The sequence below is a fragment of the Nerophis ophidion genome, linkage group LG26 (genome assembly GCF_033978795.1).
Source record: "Nerophis ophidion isolate RoL-2023_Sa linkage group LG26, RoL_Noph_v1.0, whole genome shotgun sequence".
Lineage (NCBI taxonomy): Eukaryota > Metazoa > Chordata > Actinopteri > Syngnathiformes > Syngnathidae > Nerophis > Nerophis ophidion.
Genome location: NC_084636.1, coordinates 38,136,729 through 38,155,552, shown reverse-complemented (window position 1 = coordinate 38,155,552; position 18,824 = coordinate 38,136,729). Strand labels below are relative to the sequence as shown.

The following is an 18,824-nucleotide window of genomic DNA, read 5'->3' as shown; positions in this document are numbered from 1 at the left end:
TGTGTACATTAGATGTTGTACACGTTAATCCCATTTGTTTTGCTGCATGACCATTTGTTAACCTTCTCTATTTATGAATAAAAAGTAATATGTTTTTTATAGGTGTTCACAGAAAATCGATTCGCATCCAAATCCCGATTTGTATTTCTAAATCGATCCATCATTTTCCAAAAATTAACTTTTAAAAGACCTATGCTGGCCATCTCCACGCAACCAGAAGCCATAAAGACATAAACACGCTTTTGAAAATAATCTAAAAAAGAAACAACATATTTTGTATTGTGCAGTAATAGAGAATGTGTGTTCCTGCTGTAGGAGCACCTGCATTCAGAAGAGAGGAGCTACACTTCCATGTTTCGATAACACAAAATGTGGATTGTTACAATCATGCTGTGAATGGCAGAGATGTTTGTTGATATAATCTGTGATATTTATAGCTGAATAAATATTGTGTACATTAGATGTTGTACACGTTAATCCCATTTGTTTTGCTGCATGACCATTTGTTAACCTTCTCTATTTATGAATAAAAAGTAATATGTTTTTTATAGGTGTTCACAGAAAATCGATTCGCATCCAAATCCCGATTTGTATTTCTAAATCGATCCATCATTTTCCAAAAATTAACTTTTAAAAGACCTATGCTGGCCATCTCCACGCAACCAGAAGCCATAAAGACATAAACACGCTTTTGAAGATAATCTAAAAAAGAAATAACATATTTTGTATTGTGCAGTAATAGAGAATGTGTGTTCCTGCTGTAGGAGCACCTGCATTCAGAGGAGAGGAGCTACACTTCCATGTTTCGATAACACAAAAAGTGGATTGTTACAATCATGCTGTGAATGGCAGAGATGTTTGTTGATATAATCTGTGATATTTCTAGCTGAATAAATATTGTGTACATTTGATGTTGTACACGTTAATCCCATTTGTTTTGCTGCATGACCATTTGTTAACCTTCTCTATTTATGAATAAAAAGTAATATGTTTTTTTATAGGTGTTCACAGAAAGTTGATTCGCATCCAAATCCCGATTTGTATTTCTAATTCGATCCATCATTTTCCAAAAATTAACTTTTAAAAGACCTATGCTGGCCATCTCCACGCAACCAGAAGCCATAAAGACATAAACACGTTTTTGAAAATAATATAAAAAAGAAATACATTATTTTCTATTGTGCAGTAATAGAGAATGTGTGTTCCTGCTGTAGGAGCACCTGCATTCAGAGGAGAGGAGCTACACTTCCATGTTTAGATAGCAGTTGTGTGCATTGATAACACAAAAAGTGGATTGTTACAATCATGCTTTGAATGGCAGAGATGTTTGTTGATATAATCTGTGATATTTCTAGCTGAATAAATATTGTGTACATTAGATGTTGTACACGTTCATCCCATTTGTTTTGCTGCATGACCATTTGTTAACCTTCTGTATTTATGAATAAAAAGTAATATGTTTTTTATAGGTGTTCACAGAAAGTTGATTCGCATCCAAATCCCGATTTGTATTTCTAAGTCGATCCATCATTTTCCAAAAATTAACTTTTAAAAGACCTATGCTGGCCATCTCCATGCAACCAGAAGCCATAAAGACATAAACACGCTTTTGAAAATAATCGAAAAAAGAAATAACATATTTTGTATTGTGCAGTAATAGAGAATGTGTGTTCCTGCTGTAGGAGCACCTGCATTCAGAGGAGAGGAGCTACACTTCCATGTTTCGATAACACAAAATGTGGATTGTTACAATCATGCTGTGAATGGCAGAGATGTTTGTTGATATAATCTGTGATATTTCTAGCTGAATAAATATTATGTACATTAGATGTTGTACACGTTAATCCCATTTGTTTTGCTGCATGACCATTTGTTAACCTTCTCTATTTATGAATAAAAAGTAATATGTTTTTTATAGGTGTTCACAGAAAGTTGATTCGCATCCAAATCCCAATTTGTATTTCTAAATCGATCCATCATTTTCCAAAAATTAACTTTTAAAAGACCTATGCTGGCCATCTCCACGCAACCAGAAGCCATAAAGACATAAACACGCTTTTGAAGATAATCTAAAAAAGAAATAACATATTTTGTATTGTGCAGTAATAGAGAATGTGTGTTCCTGCTGTAGGAGCACCTGCATTCAGAGGAGAGGAGCTACACTTCCATGTTTCGATAGCAGTTGTGTGCATTGATAACACAAAATGTGGATTGTTACAATCATGCTGTGAATGGCAGAGATGTTTGTTGATATAATCTGTGATATTTCTAGCTGAATAAATATTGTGTACATTAGATGTTGTACACGTTCATCCCATTTGTTTTGCTGCATGACCATTTGTTAACCTTCTCTATTTATGAATAAAAAATATGTTTTTATAGGTGTTCACAGAAAATCAATTCGAATCCAAATCCCGATTTGTATTTCTAAGTCGATCCATCATTTTCCAAAAATTAACTTTTAAAAGACCTATGCTGGCCATCTCCACGCAACCAGAAGCCATAAAGACATAAACACGCTTTTGAAAATAATCGAAAAAAGAAATAACGTATTTTGTACTGTGCAGTAATAGAGAATGTGTGTTCCTGCTGTAGGAGCACCTGCATTCAGAGGAGAGGAGCTACACTTCCATGTTTCGATAACACAAAATGTGGATTGTTACAATCATGCTGTGAAAGGCAGAGATGTTTGTTGATATAATCTGTGATATTTCTAGCTGAATAAATATTGTGTACATTAGATGTTGTACACGTTCATCCCATTTGTTTTGCTGCATGACAATTTGTTAACCTTCTCTATTTATGAATAAAAAGTAATATGTTTTTTATAGGTGTTCACAGAAGGTTGATTCGCATCCAAATCCCGATTTGTATTTCTAAGTCGATCCATCATTTTCCAAAAATTAACTTTTAAAAGACCTATGCTGGCCATCTCCACGCAACCAGAAGCCATAAAGACATAAACACGCTTTTGAAAATAATCTAAAAAAAGAAATAAAATATTTTGTATTGTGCAGTAATAGAGAATGTGTGTTCCTGCTGTAGGAGCAACTGCATTCAGAAGAGAGGAGCTACACTTCCATGTTTCGATAACACAAAAAGTGGATTGTTACAATCATGCTGTGAATGGCAGAGATGTTTGTTGATATAATCTGTGATATTTCTAGCTGAATAAATATTGTGTACATTAGATGTTGTACACGTTCATCCCATTTGTTTTGCTGCATGACCATTTGTTAACCTTCTCTATTTATGAATAAAAAGTAATATGTTTTTTATAGGTGTTCACAGAAAGTTGAATCACATCCAAATCCCGATTTGTATTGATCTCGATTCAAAATCAATCCATCATTTTCCAAAAATACATTTTCAAAAGCGCTTGTCCAGCCATCTCCACGCAACCAGAAGCCATAAAGACCTAAACAAGCTTTTAAAAACAATTTCAAAAAGAAATACCTGCTGTTTTGCCAGATTTTGTATTTTGTAATAATAGAGAATGTGTATTCCTGCTGTAGGAGCACCTGCATTCAGAGGAGAGGAGCTACACTTCCACGTTTAGATAGCAGTTGTGTGCATTAATAACACAAAATGTGGATTGTCTAAGATGTTGGGTAATGTAATCTGTGATATTTCTACCTGTACATACATTCGTGCAAGTTAATCATATTTGTTTTGCTGCAGGACAATGTTTTAACCTTCTCTATTTATGACTAAAATGTAATATTCAGCCTGTTAAACATTCTCTAATTGAGGACTATCAATCAAATTCTTTCCCGGTATAAAAACTGACTCCGTTGACGAGATATAGACAAGTTTTGGCTTGTAAATATCTTGTACTTTGACGTGCTCGTATAGATCAATTCCACATTTTTTACTTATTTTTCGAAGGGGCGAGCCTTTAGAACAGGGGTGCCCATTACGTCGATGGCGAGCTACCAGTCGACCGCGGGGGGTGTGTCAGTCGATCTCCAGCCAGGCTTTTAAAAAAAAATAGAGCTAAAAATGAGTGATCATCAATCTTCACCAAGACGTCACTTAAATGACATTCACGGTACCGGAGGGTCTTGTGAGATGACGCTGGCTGCTGCAAGATCATTATTATGAAAATATGACCGAGAGGAAGGCCAGAAACACTTTTTATTTCAACAGACTCTCGCGCCGTACCTTCCGTCAGAACTCTAAAGGCCGACTGCACATTTCCTATCTTCACAATAAAAGCCCTGCTTCATGCTGCCTGCGCATAAAAACACAAGAATTAAAATAAAAATATGCACAGATAGAGGAAAAGCCCGTCAACAAAGGCTTGTCGGTCACCTTTCTGCTTATGTCTCTGATGACTTGTTTCAGTCTTTTTTTATGTTCCTAAACCATGTTGATCACACATTTCAACTGATCTTTTTCTGTATTTTTTTTTTTTTTTTTTTTAGAACAAGAGCAAGAATTCTACTGATTTTGACTCATATCTGACAAGAAAGAAGTGAACGCTGAGGAGCAAAGGTAATGGAATAAAACACGCTGGTCACTCCCAAGTTCCGTTGGATGACATACATGTTGAGTAAAAAGGACCTCCGAGACAGAATGATACAATCTTAAGTTTTTTATTTTTTTTACTGGAGTTTTAGGAGACCAGCCCTTACAATGGCACATTAGCATCGGCAAGAAGAGGTCTAAATCCAAACAAAAAAAGTAGAGCTAAAAAACAGCCCCTCTCGCTCAGAAAGGAGCGCAGCTGCTTCTTCCAAACAGATAAGGAACTGGCAAAAAAGTATTTAGTTAGCCACCGATTGTGCAAGTTCTCCCACTTAAAATGATGACAGAGGTCTGTAATTTGTGCAAGTTCCATCACTTAAAATTGTGCAAGTTCTACCACTTAAAATTGTGCAAGTTCTCCCACTTCAAATGATGACAGAGGTCTGTAATTTGTGCAAGTTCCATCACTTAAAATTGTGCAAGTTCTACCACTTAAAATTGTGCAAGTTCTCCCACTTAAAATGATGACAGAGGTCTGTAATTTGTGCAAGTTCCATCACTTAAAATTGTGCAAGTTCTACCACTTAAAATTGTGCAAGTTCTCCCACTTAAAATGATGACAGAGGTCTGTAATTTGTGCAAGTTCCATCACTTAAAATTGTGCAAGTTCTACCACTTAAAATTGTGCAAGTTCTACCACTTAAAATTGTGCAAGTTCTACCACTTAAAATTGTGCAAGTTCTACCACTTAAAATTGTGCAAGTTCTCCCACTTAAAATGATGACAGAGGTCTGTAATTTGTGCAAGTTCCATCACTTAAAATTGTGCAAGTTCTACCACTTAAAATTGTGCAAGTTCTCCCACTTAAAATGATGACAGAGGTCTGTAATTTGTGCAAGTTCCATCACTTAAAATTGTGCAAGTTCTACCACTTAAAATTGTGCAAGTTCTACCACTTAAAATTGTGCAAGTTCTACCACTTAAAATTGTGCAAGTTCTACCACTTAAAATTGTGCAAGTTCTCCCACTTAAAATGATGACAGAGGTCTGTAATTTGTGCAAGTTCCATCACTTAAAATTGTGCAAGTTCTACCACTTAAAATTGTGCAAGTTCTACCACTTAAAATTGTGCAAGTTCTCCCACTTAAAATGATGACAGAGGTCTGTAATTTGTGCAAGTTCCATCACTTAAAATTGTGCAAGTTCTACCACTTAAAATTGTGCAAGTTCTCCCACTTAAAATGATGACAGAGGTCTGTAATTTGTGCAAGTTCCATCACTTAAAATTGTGCAAGTTCTACCACTTAAAATTGTGCAAGTTCTACCACTTAAAATTGTGCAAGTTCTCCCACTTAAAATGATGACAGAGGTCTGTAATTTGTGCAAGTTCCATCACTTAAAATTGTGCAAGTTCTACCACTTAAAATTGTGCAAGTTCTACCACTTAAAATTGTGCAAGTTCTACCACTTAAAATTGTGCAAGTTCTACCACTTAAAATTGTGCAAGTTCTCCCACTTCAAATGATGACAGAGGTCTGTAATTTGTGCAAGTTCCATCACTTAAAATTGTGCAAGTTCTACCACTTAAAATTGTGCAAGTTCTACCACTTAAAATTGTGCAAGTTCTACCACTTAAAATTGTGCAAGTTCTACCACTTAAAATTGTGCAAGTTCTCCCACTTCAAATGATGACAGAAGTCTGTAATTTTCATCATAGGTACACTTCAACTGTGAGAGACAGAATGTGAAAAAAAATCCAGGAATTCACATTGTAGGAATTTTAAAGAATTTATTTGTAAATTATGGTGGAAAATAAGTATTTGGTCAACCATTCAAAGCTGACATTGTTGGAAGGAGGTTTTGGCTCCAAATCTCAGGATACATGGCCCCATTCATTCTTTCCTTAACATGGATCAATCGTCCTGTCCCCTTAGCAGAAAAACAGCCCCAAAGCATGATGTTTCCACCCCCATGCTTCACAGTAGGTGTGGTGTTCTTGGGATGCAACTCAGTATTCTTCTTCCTCCAAACACGACGAGTTGAGTTTATACCAAAATGGATACATGGATGATACAGCAGAGGATTGGGAGAATGTCATGTGGTCAGATGAAACCAAAATAGAATTTACAAGACCACTGATAATCTCCCTCAATCTGGGGCTCCACGCAAGATCTCATCCCGTGGGATCAAAATGATCATGAAAACAGTGTGCAAAAATCCCAGAACCACACGAGGGGGACCTGGTGAATGACCTGCAGAGAGCTGGGACCAAAAGTAACAAAGGTTACCATCAGTAACACACTACGACGACAGGGAATCAAATCCTGCAGTGCCAGACATGTCCCCCTTCTTAAGCCAATGCAGATCCAGACCTGGCTGAAGTTTGCCAGAGAGCACATGGGAGAATGTCATGTGGTCAGATGAAACCAAAATAGAACCTTTTGGTATAAACTCAACTCGTCGTTTCGGTTCGGTTCGGAGATGTACCGAACGAGTTCCACACGGACATATTAAGTAGCGCACCGCACGTTGTGTAAACAATGCACACCGAGGCACCATGAATTGATTAACGTGGACCCCGACTTAAACAAGTTGAAAAACTTATTGGGGTGTTAGCATTTAGTGGTCAATTGTACGGAATATGTACTGTACTGTGCAATCTACTAATAAAAGTTTCAATCAGTCAAAAAACAACAACAACTCACGACTGGACTATGACAGACTGGCCACAACTCCTCTTTTTACGGGACATGTCCTCTTTGAGGAGCTGTCCAGGTGGACTTTCTTAGGGTTGCGTGTATTTTCAATGTACGTTCAGGGTTAAGAAAGGGTAAAACATCTTTTTTTTAAATTGTGCGCGCAGCAGCATTGGTGAGGGAGGGGCAGAGACAGAGAGAGCGAGAGAGTTAGGCTCTTCTTTTTATCCATAAATTTATCAGATTTTATTTTTTATTATCCATAGCAGGGGTGTCAAAAGTGTACATTTGCAACCCACAGCTAATGTTTTAAAGGCCCACGGCATATTCTAAAAATACTATTAAAATGAAAAAAAAAACATGAACAAAAGTGAAATAAAAAAGCTTAAAGGCTAAATGTATTTTAGAAAAAGTTGCAACGTTGACTAATAAAACAAAGCTGTTTTTTTTTTCTTTCAAACTGTAATTGCTCAAAACATAATATTGTATCAAAATAAATGTTATTATGAATTATTCACCTATCCAAGTTTCCGATTACTTCACATCAAATATTCCACTAAGACAAATATTTTTTGGTGTAAGATTTGGCAAATGTGTTCAATAAATAACCCAAAAAATGTATATTTTGTTGTTTTCTTACTGTACCGAAAATGAACCCAACCGTGACCTGAACCGAGGTATGTACCCAACCGAAAATTTTGTGTACCGTTACACCCCTAGTATACTGTATATGTATGTGTATATATATGTTTATATATATATATGCATGTATATATGTGTATATATACATATATATATATATATGTATATACAGTATATGTGTTTGTGTATATGTAAGTGGATGTATATATGTATATATATATATATATATATATATATATATATATATATGTGTATGTGTATGTATATATGTATATGTATATATATATGTATATGTATATATATGTATATGTATATAGATATATATGTATATATATGTATATGTATATAGATATATATATATATACATATATATACATATATATATATATATATATATATATATATATATATGTGTATATATATATATATATATATATATATATATATATATGTATATATATATATATATATATATATATATATATATATGTATATATATATATATATATATATATATATGTATATATATGTATGTGTGTATGTATATATACACAGGGTCACGACACAAACTAGTCTTGGTCTTAGGGTCACATCACAGACTAGTCCTGGTCTTAGGGTCACATCACAGACTAGTCCTGGTCTTAGGGTCACATCACAGACTAGTCCTGGTCTTAGGGTCACATCACAGACTAGTCCTGGTCTTAGGGTCACATCACAAACTAGTCCTGGTCTTAGGGTCACATCACAGACTAGTCCTGGTCTTAGGGTCACATCACAGACTAGTCCTGGTCTTAGGGTCACGTCACAGACTAGTCCTGGTCTTAGGGTCACATCACAGACTAGTCCTGGTCTTAGGGTCACATCACAGACTAGTCCTGGTCTTAGGGTCACATCACAGACTAGTCCTGGTCTTAGGGTCACATCACAGACTAGTCCTGGTCTTAGGGTCACATCACAAACTAGTCCTGGTCTTCGGGTCACATCACAGACTAGTCCTGGTCTTAGGGTCACATCACAGACTAGTCCTGGTCTCAGGGTCACATCACAGACTAGTCCCCCATCCTCTGCGGCCTGGTCACCTGCGCGTGAAAAGAGCGTCTAATAGTCGGGGTGTTCCTGGGTTTATATAACCATACAGTAATCCTCTTTGCGCACAATGACGATAATCATCGTTATTATGGCGGGGGAGTCGGGGGGCCAGGAAAGCGCTCGGAATGGAGACTTTGCCGCATAATCCTTCTGCCTTGAAAGGTTAAATACGGATTTGAATATTATGATCCCCCACTCTGAAAACGATAGCGCCGCCGCATTTGGAGCCGGCGCGCTCCGCCAAGGAAGACATAGTCGCTCGCAAGGCTTTTGTTACTACGACTTAGAAGATAAATACACATTTGTACATGTATTGTTTATTTACAGCATGAGGGGGTCCTGATTGCCAGTTTGTTGCGTGCCAGGGAACAACATGAGGGTGAAGTTGACACTCGGCAAGAAAAAACAGGAAGTCAAGCTAAGAAAATAAGAGTACAGACAGGAAATAAACTAAATGACCCAGGAAAACACAAACATAAGCCCGCCTGTCATGTTGAACATGACCAAAATGGGGCTATAGCACTTTAGCATCTTTCACATATTAGCATCATTGGTGACGTTTTTTTTTTTTAATGCAAACTTTCAATGAACATGTTAGCACTGTCATGTTGAACTTGGCCAAAATGGAGCTTTAGCACTTAAGCATCTTTCACATTTTAGCATCATTGGTGCCAATTTTCTATGCAAAATACAAATAAACACATTAACACTGTCATGTTGAACATGACCAAAATGAGAATTTAGCACTTTAGCATCTTTCACGTATTAGCATCAATGGTGCCAATTTTTTTATTCAAATTATCAATAAACACGTAAACACTGTGATGTTGAACATGACGTAAATGGGGCTTTAGCACTTTAGTATCTTTCACATATTAGCATCATTGGTGCCAATATTCTAAGCAAACTATCAATGAACACATTAACACTGTCATGTTGAACATGACGTAAATGGGGCTTTGGCGCTTTAGCATCTTTCACATATTAGCATCATCGGTGCCAATTTTTTTAATGCAAACTATCAATAAACACGTTAACACGGTCCTGTTGAAAATTACCAAAATTGGACTTTAGCACCTTTCACATTTTAGCATCATGTGTGCCAATTTTCTTTGCAAACTATCAATAAACATGTTAACACTGTCATGTTGAACATGACCAAAATGGGGCGTTAGCACTTTAGCATCTCTCACATATTAGCATAATTGGTGCCGTTTTTTTAACGCAAACTATCAATACACATGTTAACACTGTCATGTTGAACGTGACCAAAATGGAGCTTTAGCACTTTAGCATCTTTCACATGTTAGCATCATAGGTGGTGATTTTCTATGCAGGCTATCAATAAACATGTTAACACTGTTATGTTGGACATGACCAAAATCGGATTTTAGCACCTTTCACATATTAGCATCATTGGTGCCGATTCTCTATGCAAACTATCAATAAACATGTTAACACTGTCATGTTGAACATGACCAAAATGAGAATTTAGCACTTTAGCATCTTTCACGTATTAGCATCAATGGTGCCAATTTTTTTATTCAAATGATCAATAAACACGTTAACACTGTCATGTTGAACATGACGTAAATGGGGCTTTAGCACTTTAGTATCTTTCATATATTAGCATCATTGGTGCCAATATTCTAAGCAAACCATCAATGAACACGTTAACACTGTCATGTTGAACATGACGTAAATGGGGCTTTGGCGCTTTAGCATCTTTCACATATTAGCATCATCGGTGCCAATTTTTTTTAATGCAAACTATCAATAAACACGTTAACACGGTCCTGTTGAAAATTACCAAAATTGGACTTTAGCACCTTTCACATTTTAGCATCATTTGTGCCAATTTTCTATGCAAACTATCAATAAACACGTTAACACTGTCATGTTGAACATGACATAAATGGGGCTTTAGCACTTTAGCATCTTTCACATATTAGCACCATTGGTGCCGATTTTTTTATGCAAACTATCAATGAACACATTAACACTGTCATTTTGAACATCGCCAAAATGGGACTTTAGCACTTAAGCACCTTTCACATATTAGCATCATTGGTGGGGATTTTATATGCAAACTATCAATAAGCACAGTAACACGGTCCTGTTGGAAATTACCAAAATCGTCATGTTGAACATGACGTAAATGGGGCTTTAGCACTTTAGTATCTTTCACATATTAGCATCATTGGTGCCAATATTCTAAGCAAACTATCAATGAACACATTAACACTGTCATGTTGAACATGACGTAAATGGGGCTTTGGCACTTTAGCATCTTTCACATATTAGCATCATCGGTGCCAATTTTTTTTAATGCAAACTATCAATAAACACGTTAACACGGTCCTGTTGAAAATGACCAAAATCGGACTTTAGCACCTTTCACATTTTAGCATCATTCGTGCCAATTTTCTATGCAAACTATCAATAAACATGTTAACACTGTCATGTTGAACATGGCCAAAATGGGGTGTTAGCACTTTAGCATCTTTTACATATTAGCATCATTGGTGCCGTTTTTTTTATGCTAACTAACAATACACATGTTAACACTGTCATGTTGAACATGACCAAAATGGAGCTTTAGCACTTTAGCATCTTTCACATGTTAGCATCATAGGTGGTGATTTTCTATGCAGGCTATCAATACACACGTTAACACTGTTATGTTGGACATGACCAAAATCGGATTTTAGCACCTTTCACCTATTAGCATCATTAGTGCCGATTCTCTATGCAAACTATCAATAAACATGTTAACACTGTCATGTTGAACATGACCAAAATGGGGCTTTAGCACCTTTCACATATTAGCATCATTGGTGCCGTTTTTTTTTTAATGCCAACTATCAATGAACATGTTAACACTGTCATGTTGAACATGACCAAACTGGAGCTTTAGCACTTAAGCATCTTTCACATTTTAGCATCATTGGTGCCAATTTTCTATGCAAAATACAAATAAACACATTAACACTGTCATGTTGAACTTGGCCAAAATGAGAATTTAGCACTTTAGCATCTTTCACGTATTAGCATCAATGGTGCCATTTTTTTTATTCAAATTATCAATAAACACGTTAACACTGTCATGTTGAACATGACGTAAATGGGGCTTTAGCACTTTAGTATCTTTCACATATTAGCATCATTGGTGCCGATTTTTTTATGCAAACTATCAATGAACATGTTAACACTGTCATGGTGAACGTAGCCAAAATGGGGCTTTAGCACTTTAGCATCTTTCACATTTTAGCATCATAAGTGCCGATTTTCTATGCAAACTATCAATACACACATTAACACTGTCATTTTGAACATCGCCAAAATGGGACTTTAGCACTTAAGCACCTTTCACATATTAGCATCATTGGTGGGGATTTTATATGCAAACTATCAATAAGCACAGTAACACGGTCCTGTTGGAAATTACCAAAATCGGACTTTAGCACCTTTCACATTTTAGCATCATTCGTGCCAATTTTCTATGCAAACTATCAATAAACATGTTAACACTGTCATGTTGAACATGACCAAAATGGGGCTTTAGCACTTTAGCATCTTTCACATGTTAGCATCAAAGGTGGTGATTTTCTATGCAGGCTATCAATACACACGTTAACACTGTCATGTTGGACATGACCAAAATCGGATTTTAGCACATTTCACATATTAGCATCATTGGTGCCAATTCTCTATGCAAACTATCAATAAACATGTTAACACTGTCATGTTGAACATGACCAAAATGGGGCTTTAGCACTTTAGCATCTTTCACATATTAGCATCATTGGTGCCGTTTTTTTTTTTAATGCAAACTATCAATGAACATGTTAACACTGTCATGTTGAACTTGGCCAAAATGGAGCTTTATCACTTAAGCATCTTTCACATTTTAGCATCATTGGTGCCAATTTTCTATGCAAAATACAAATAAACACATTAACACTGTCATGTTGAACATGACCAAAATGAGAATTTAGCACTTTAGCATCTTTCACGTATTAGCATCAATGGTGCCAATTTTTTTATTCAAATTATCAATAAACACGTTAACACTGTGATGTTGAACATGACGTAAATGGGGCTTTGGGGCTTTAGCATCTTTCGCATATTAGCATCATCGGTGCCAATTTTTTTTAATGCAAACTATCAATAAACACGTTAACACGGTCCTGTTGAAAATTACCAAAATTGGACTTTAGCACCTTTCACATTTTAGCATCATGTGTGCCAATTTTCTTTGCAAACTATCAATAAACATGTTAACACTGTCATGTTGAACGTGACCAAAATGGGGTGTTAGCACTTTAGCATCTTTGACATATTAGCATAATTGGTGCCGTTTTTTTAACGCAAACTATCAATACACATGTTAACACTGTCATGTTGAACATGACCAAAATGGGGTGTTAGCACTTTAGCATCTTTGATATATTAGCATAATTGGTGTCGTTTTTTAACGCAAACTATCAATACACATGTTAACACTGTCATGTTGAGCATGACTAAAATGAGAATTTAGCACTTTAGCATCTTTCATATATTAGCATAATTGGTGCCGTTTTTTTAACGCAAACTATCAATAAACACGTTAACACGGTCCTGTTGAAAATTACCAAAATTGGACTTTAGCACCTTTCACATTTTAGCATCATGTGTGCCAATTTTCTTTGCAAACTATCAATAAACATGTTAACACTGTCATGTTGAACATGACCAAAATGGGGCGTTAGCACTTTAGCATCTTTCACATATTAGCATCATTGGTGCCGTTTTTTTTTTATGCTAACTAACAATACACATGTTAACACTGTCATGTTGAGCATGACCAAAATGGAGCTTTAGCACTTTAGCATCTTTCACATGTTCGCATCATAGGTGGTGATTTTCTATACAGGCTATCAATACACACGTTAATACTTTCATGGTGAACATGACCAAAATTTGATTTTAGCACTTTTCACATATTAGCATCATTGGTGCCAATTTTCTATGCAAACTACAAATAAACACGTTAACACTGTCATGTTGAACTTGACCAAAATGAGGCTTTAGCACTTTAGCATTTTTCACATATTAGCATCATTGGTGCCGATATTTTTTAATGCAAACTATCAATAAACACGTTAACACTGTCATGTTGAACGTAGTCAAAATGGGGCTTTAGCACTTCAGCATCTTTCACATATTAGCATCATAAGTGCCGATTTTCTATGCAAACTATCAATACCCACATTAACACTGCCATTTTGAACATTGCCAAAATCGGACTTTGGCACTTAAGCACCTTTCACTTATTAGCATCATTGGTGGTGATTTCATATGCAAACTATCAATAAGCACGTTAACACAGTCCTGTTGAAAATTACCAAAATCAGACATTAGCCCCTTTCACATTTTAGCATCATTTGTGCCCATTTTCTATGCAAACTATCAATAAACATGTTAACACTATCATGTTGGACATGACCAAAATCGGATTTTAGCACCTTTCACATATTAGCATCATTGGTGCCGATTCTCTATGCAACTTATAAATAAACACGTCCACACTGTCATACTGAATATGACCTAAATGAGGCTTTAGCACTTTAGCACCTTTCAACATGACAGCGTAAATGTGTTTATTGATAGTTTGTATAGAAATTCTGCACCAATGGGGCTAATATGTGAAAGGTGCTAAAGTGCTAAAGCTCCATGTTGGTCATGTTAAACATGACAGCGTAAATGTGTTTATTGATAGCTTGCATAGAAAACCACCACCAATGATGCTAATATGTGAAAGATGCTAAAGTGCTAAAGCTCCATTTTGTTCATGTTCAACATGACAGCGTAAATGTGTTTATTGATAGATTGCAAAGAAATTTGGCACCAATGATGCTAATATGTGAAAGATGCTAAAGTGCTCAAGCCCCATTTTGGTCATATTCAACATGACAGTGTAAACATGTTCATTGATAGTTTGCATAGAGAATCGGCACCAATGATGCTAATATGTGAAAGATGCTAAAGTGCTAAAGCCCCATTTTGGTCATGTTCAACATGACAGTGTTAACATATCCATTGATAGTTTGCATAGAGAATGATGCTAATATGTGAAAAATGCTAAAGTGCTAAAGCCCCATTTGGGTCATGTTCAACATGACAATTTTAACATGTTTATTGATAGTTTGCATAGAAATCTGGCACCAATAATGCTAATATGTGAAATATGATAAAGTGGTAAAGTCTCATTTTGGTCATGTTCAACATGACAGGGTAAATATGTTTATTGATAACTGGGTAGAAATTTGGCACAAATGAGGCTAAATGTGAAAAATGCTAAAGTGCCTAAGCTCCATTTTGGTCATGTTCAACATGACAATTTTAACATGTTTATTGATAGTTTGCATAGAAATCTGGCACCAATAATGCTAATATGTGAAAGATGATAAAGTGCTAGAGTCTCATTTTGGTCATGTTCAACATGACAGCGTAAATGTGTTTATTGATAGCTTGCATAGAAATTTGGCACGAATGATGCTAAATGTGAAAAATGCTAAAGTGCCTAAGCTCCATTTTGGTCATGTTCAACATGACAATTTTAACATGTTTATTGATAGTTTGCATAGAAATTTGGCACCAATAATGCTAATATGTGAAAAATGATAAAGTGCTAAAGTCTCATTTTGGTCATGTTCAACATGACAGGGTAAATGTGTTTATTGATAGCTTGCATAGAAATTTGGCACGAATGATGCTGAATGTGAAAAATGCTAAAGTGCTAAAGCTCCATTTTGGTCATGTTCAACATGACAATTTTAACATGTTTATTGATAGTTTCCATTGAAATCTGGCACCAATATTGCTAATATGTGAAATATGATAAAGTGCTAAAGTCTCATTTTGGTCATGTTCAACATGACAGCGTAAATGTGTTTATTGATAACTTGCATAGAAATTTGGCACGAATGATGCTAAATGTGAAAAATGCTAAAGTGCTAAAGCTCCATTTTGGTCATGTTCAACATGACAGTTTTAACATGTTTATTGATAGTTTGCATGGAAATCTGGCACCAATAATGCTAATATGTGAAATATGATAAAGTGCTAAAGTCTCATTTTGGTCATGTTCAACATGACAGTGTAAATGTGTTTATTGATAGCTTGCATAGAAATTTGGCACGAATGATGCTGAATGTGAAAAATGCTAAAGTGCTCAAGCCCCATTTTGGTCATGTTCAACATGACAGTTTTAACATGTTTATTGATAGTTTGCATAGAAATCGGGCACCAATAATGCTAATATGTGAAAAATGATAAAGTGCTAAAGTCACATTTTGGTCATGTTCAACATGACAGTGTAAATGTGTTTATTGATAGCTTGCATAGAAATTTGGCACGAATGATGCTAAATGCGTAAGATGCTAAAGTGCTAAAGCCCCATTTTGGTCATATTCAACATGACAGTTTTAACATGTTTATTGATAGTTTGCATAGAAATCTGGCACCAATAATGATAATATGTGAAATATGATAAAGTGCTAAAGTCTCATTTTGGTCATGTTCAACATGACAGTGTAAATGTGTTTATTGATAGTTTGCATAGAGAATCGGCACCAATGATGCTAATATGTGAAAGATGATAAAGTGCTAAAGTCTCATTTTGGTCATGTTCAACATGACAGCGTAAATGTGTTTATTGATAGCTTGCATAGAAATTTGGCACAAATGATGCTAAATGTGAAAAATGCTAAAGTGCTAAAGCTCCATTTTGGTCATGTTCAACATGACAGTTTTAACATGTTTATTGATAGTTTGCATAGAAATTTGGCACGAATGATGCTAAATGTGAAAAATGCTAAAGTGCCTAAGCTCCATTTTGGTCATGTTCAACATGACAATTTTAACATGTTTATTGATAGTTTGCATAGAAATCTGGCACCAATGATGCTAATATGTGAAAGGTGCTAAAGCCCGGTCTTGGTCATGTTCAACAACAAGACGTCTTCGTACTGTACGCAGGCGGGGGGGAAAAAAGAGAATAGCAAAGCAGCAAGTTTGGAATCTTCCTGAGGCAGCACTTGGACGAGGCAAAGCACAACACGGAGGCAAACGCTTTAGCAGCCCCGAAATCCTTTCACCCTCTCACATGCAGCAGATCAGATTAAGAGGGAGCTTTAAGAAGATTCCATCGCGCACAAAAAGGAAAACTTGCGAGCCGTGGGAGGGGAGCGTGATGGTAGGAAGGTGGCGGGGAGCGCTTTGCAATCCCCAGGCCGGAGGCAATTCATCAGACCGACGGAGTTCCTGACGCGGCGTCCTGACAATCCTTTTTTGCCCCGTCGACGTTTTAACGCACTAGAAATCATCTCGGAAATTTGGTATCGCACTTTTCTGCAACCTCCCTTTCCACGTATCACCCACTAGACTTCCTGTAGGCTGGTCCCCACACCAATATTTTGTCTGTATTATACTTGTAAGAAACTTAATTTGTCGCCATGGAGACCAGGATTAGTGATTTTAGAAGTAGCTAAAACACTGCGGATGGACGTTAGCCGCTAACTGGCTAGCCATGTCTTAAAGCACATCTTCCTGAGGGTGTGTCAGTGCTATAACTTCAACTTTATCTTTACTTTTTACACCAAAAATGCATCTGTTCTCCTTTTTCTGTCTACACACTGTGTCTGCTTGAAAGTACTCTGTGTGCGTCCACTGCCGAACATGCTCCAATGCTCGCTAAAACCAGTATTATAAAATAAAATAAAAAAGGAGGACCAGTTATTTTTAGAGGCGGTATAGTACCGAATATGATTCTTCAGTATCGCGGTACTATACTAGTACTGGTATACCGTACAACCCTAGTCTACATGCATCATTTATTAGTAAATATGGTTCATTTGTATTATTTTGGTTGAGTTTTCAAGATTACATGTCGACCATCCATCCATCCATTTCCTACCGCTACTAATGATCCAAAAAAACATATTGGTGGATTGCTTAAGATAACACTGCTTAGTTCCACATCAGCATGAGGCCAAAGGTGGTGTTTGGAAACAAAACGAGCTAAACAAGATAAATAAAGTACTTCACCACTCATTGCCCCGCTGCGCCGTCCTTTATTTGCGCCCGATTGTGCCGCTCGCCACATGGATTCAATTCTTGAAGATGTCAATAAACTACTCAATCAAGTTAAAATCAGTTTTTGGTTTGTACCGATGAACTTGTGCACCCCTATTATTCTTGTTTAAATAACTTTTACTGCAAATTAATATCAATTATTCTTGACTAGTAATAATCCCCAAAAATATATCGGTGGATTGCTTGAGCCAACATTACTAAGCTCCACATCAGCATGAGGCCAAAGTGGGTGTTTGGAAACAAAACTAGCCAACCGAAATAAATAAAGTACTTCACCACTCATTGCCCCGCTGCGCCGTCCTTTATTGGGCCCGATTGTGCCGCTCAGCACATGGATTCAGTTCTTTAAGATGTCAATAAACTTCTCAATCAATCAAGTTAAAATCAGTTTTCGCTTTGTACCGACAACTTTGTACACCCCTATTATTCTTGTTTAAATCATTTTTATTCCTAATTAATATCGATTATTCTTGACTACTAATAATCCCCAAAAATATATCGGTGGATTGCTTGAGCCAACATTGCTAAGCTCCACATCAGCATGAGGCCAAAGGGAGTGTTTGGGAACAAAACTAGCGAAACGAGATAAATAAAGTACTTCACCACTCATTGCCCCGCTGCGCCGTCCTTTATTTGCGCCCGATTGTGCCGCTCGCCACATGGATTCAATTCTTGAAGATGTCAATAAACTACTCAATCAAGTTAAAATCAGTTTTTGGTTTGTACCGACAAATTTGTACACCCCTATTATTCTTGTTTAAATCATTTTTATTGCTAATTAATATCGAT

At 36.3% G+C, this 18,824-nt stretch overlaps 1 long non-coding RNA gene across 1 annotated transcript in view; it reads left to right on the top strand.

The window, feature by feature from the left end:
- The window catches only part of LOC133543362 (uncharacterized), a 171,307-nt gene that overhangs the window by 62,730 nt on the left and 89,753 nt on the right, over positions 1-18,824 (top strand). The window contains exon 2 of the long non-coding RNA XR_009804359.1: positions 4,428-4,497. This is a non-coding gene — a long non-coding RNA (uncharacterized LOC133543362). The remainder of the gene's footprint in view (positions 1-4,427; positions 4,498-18,824) is intronic.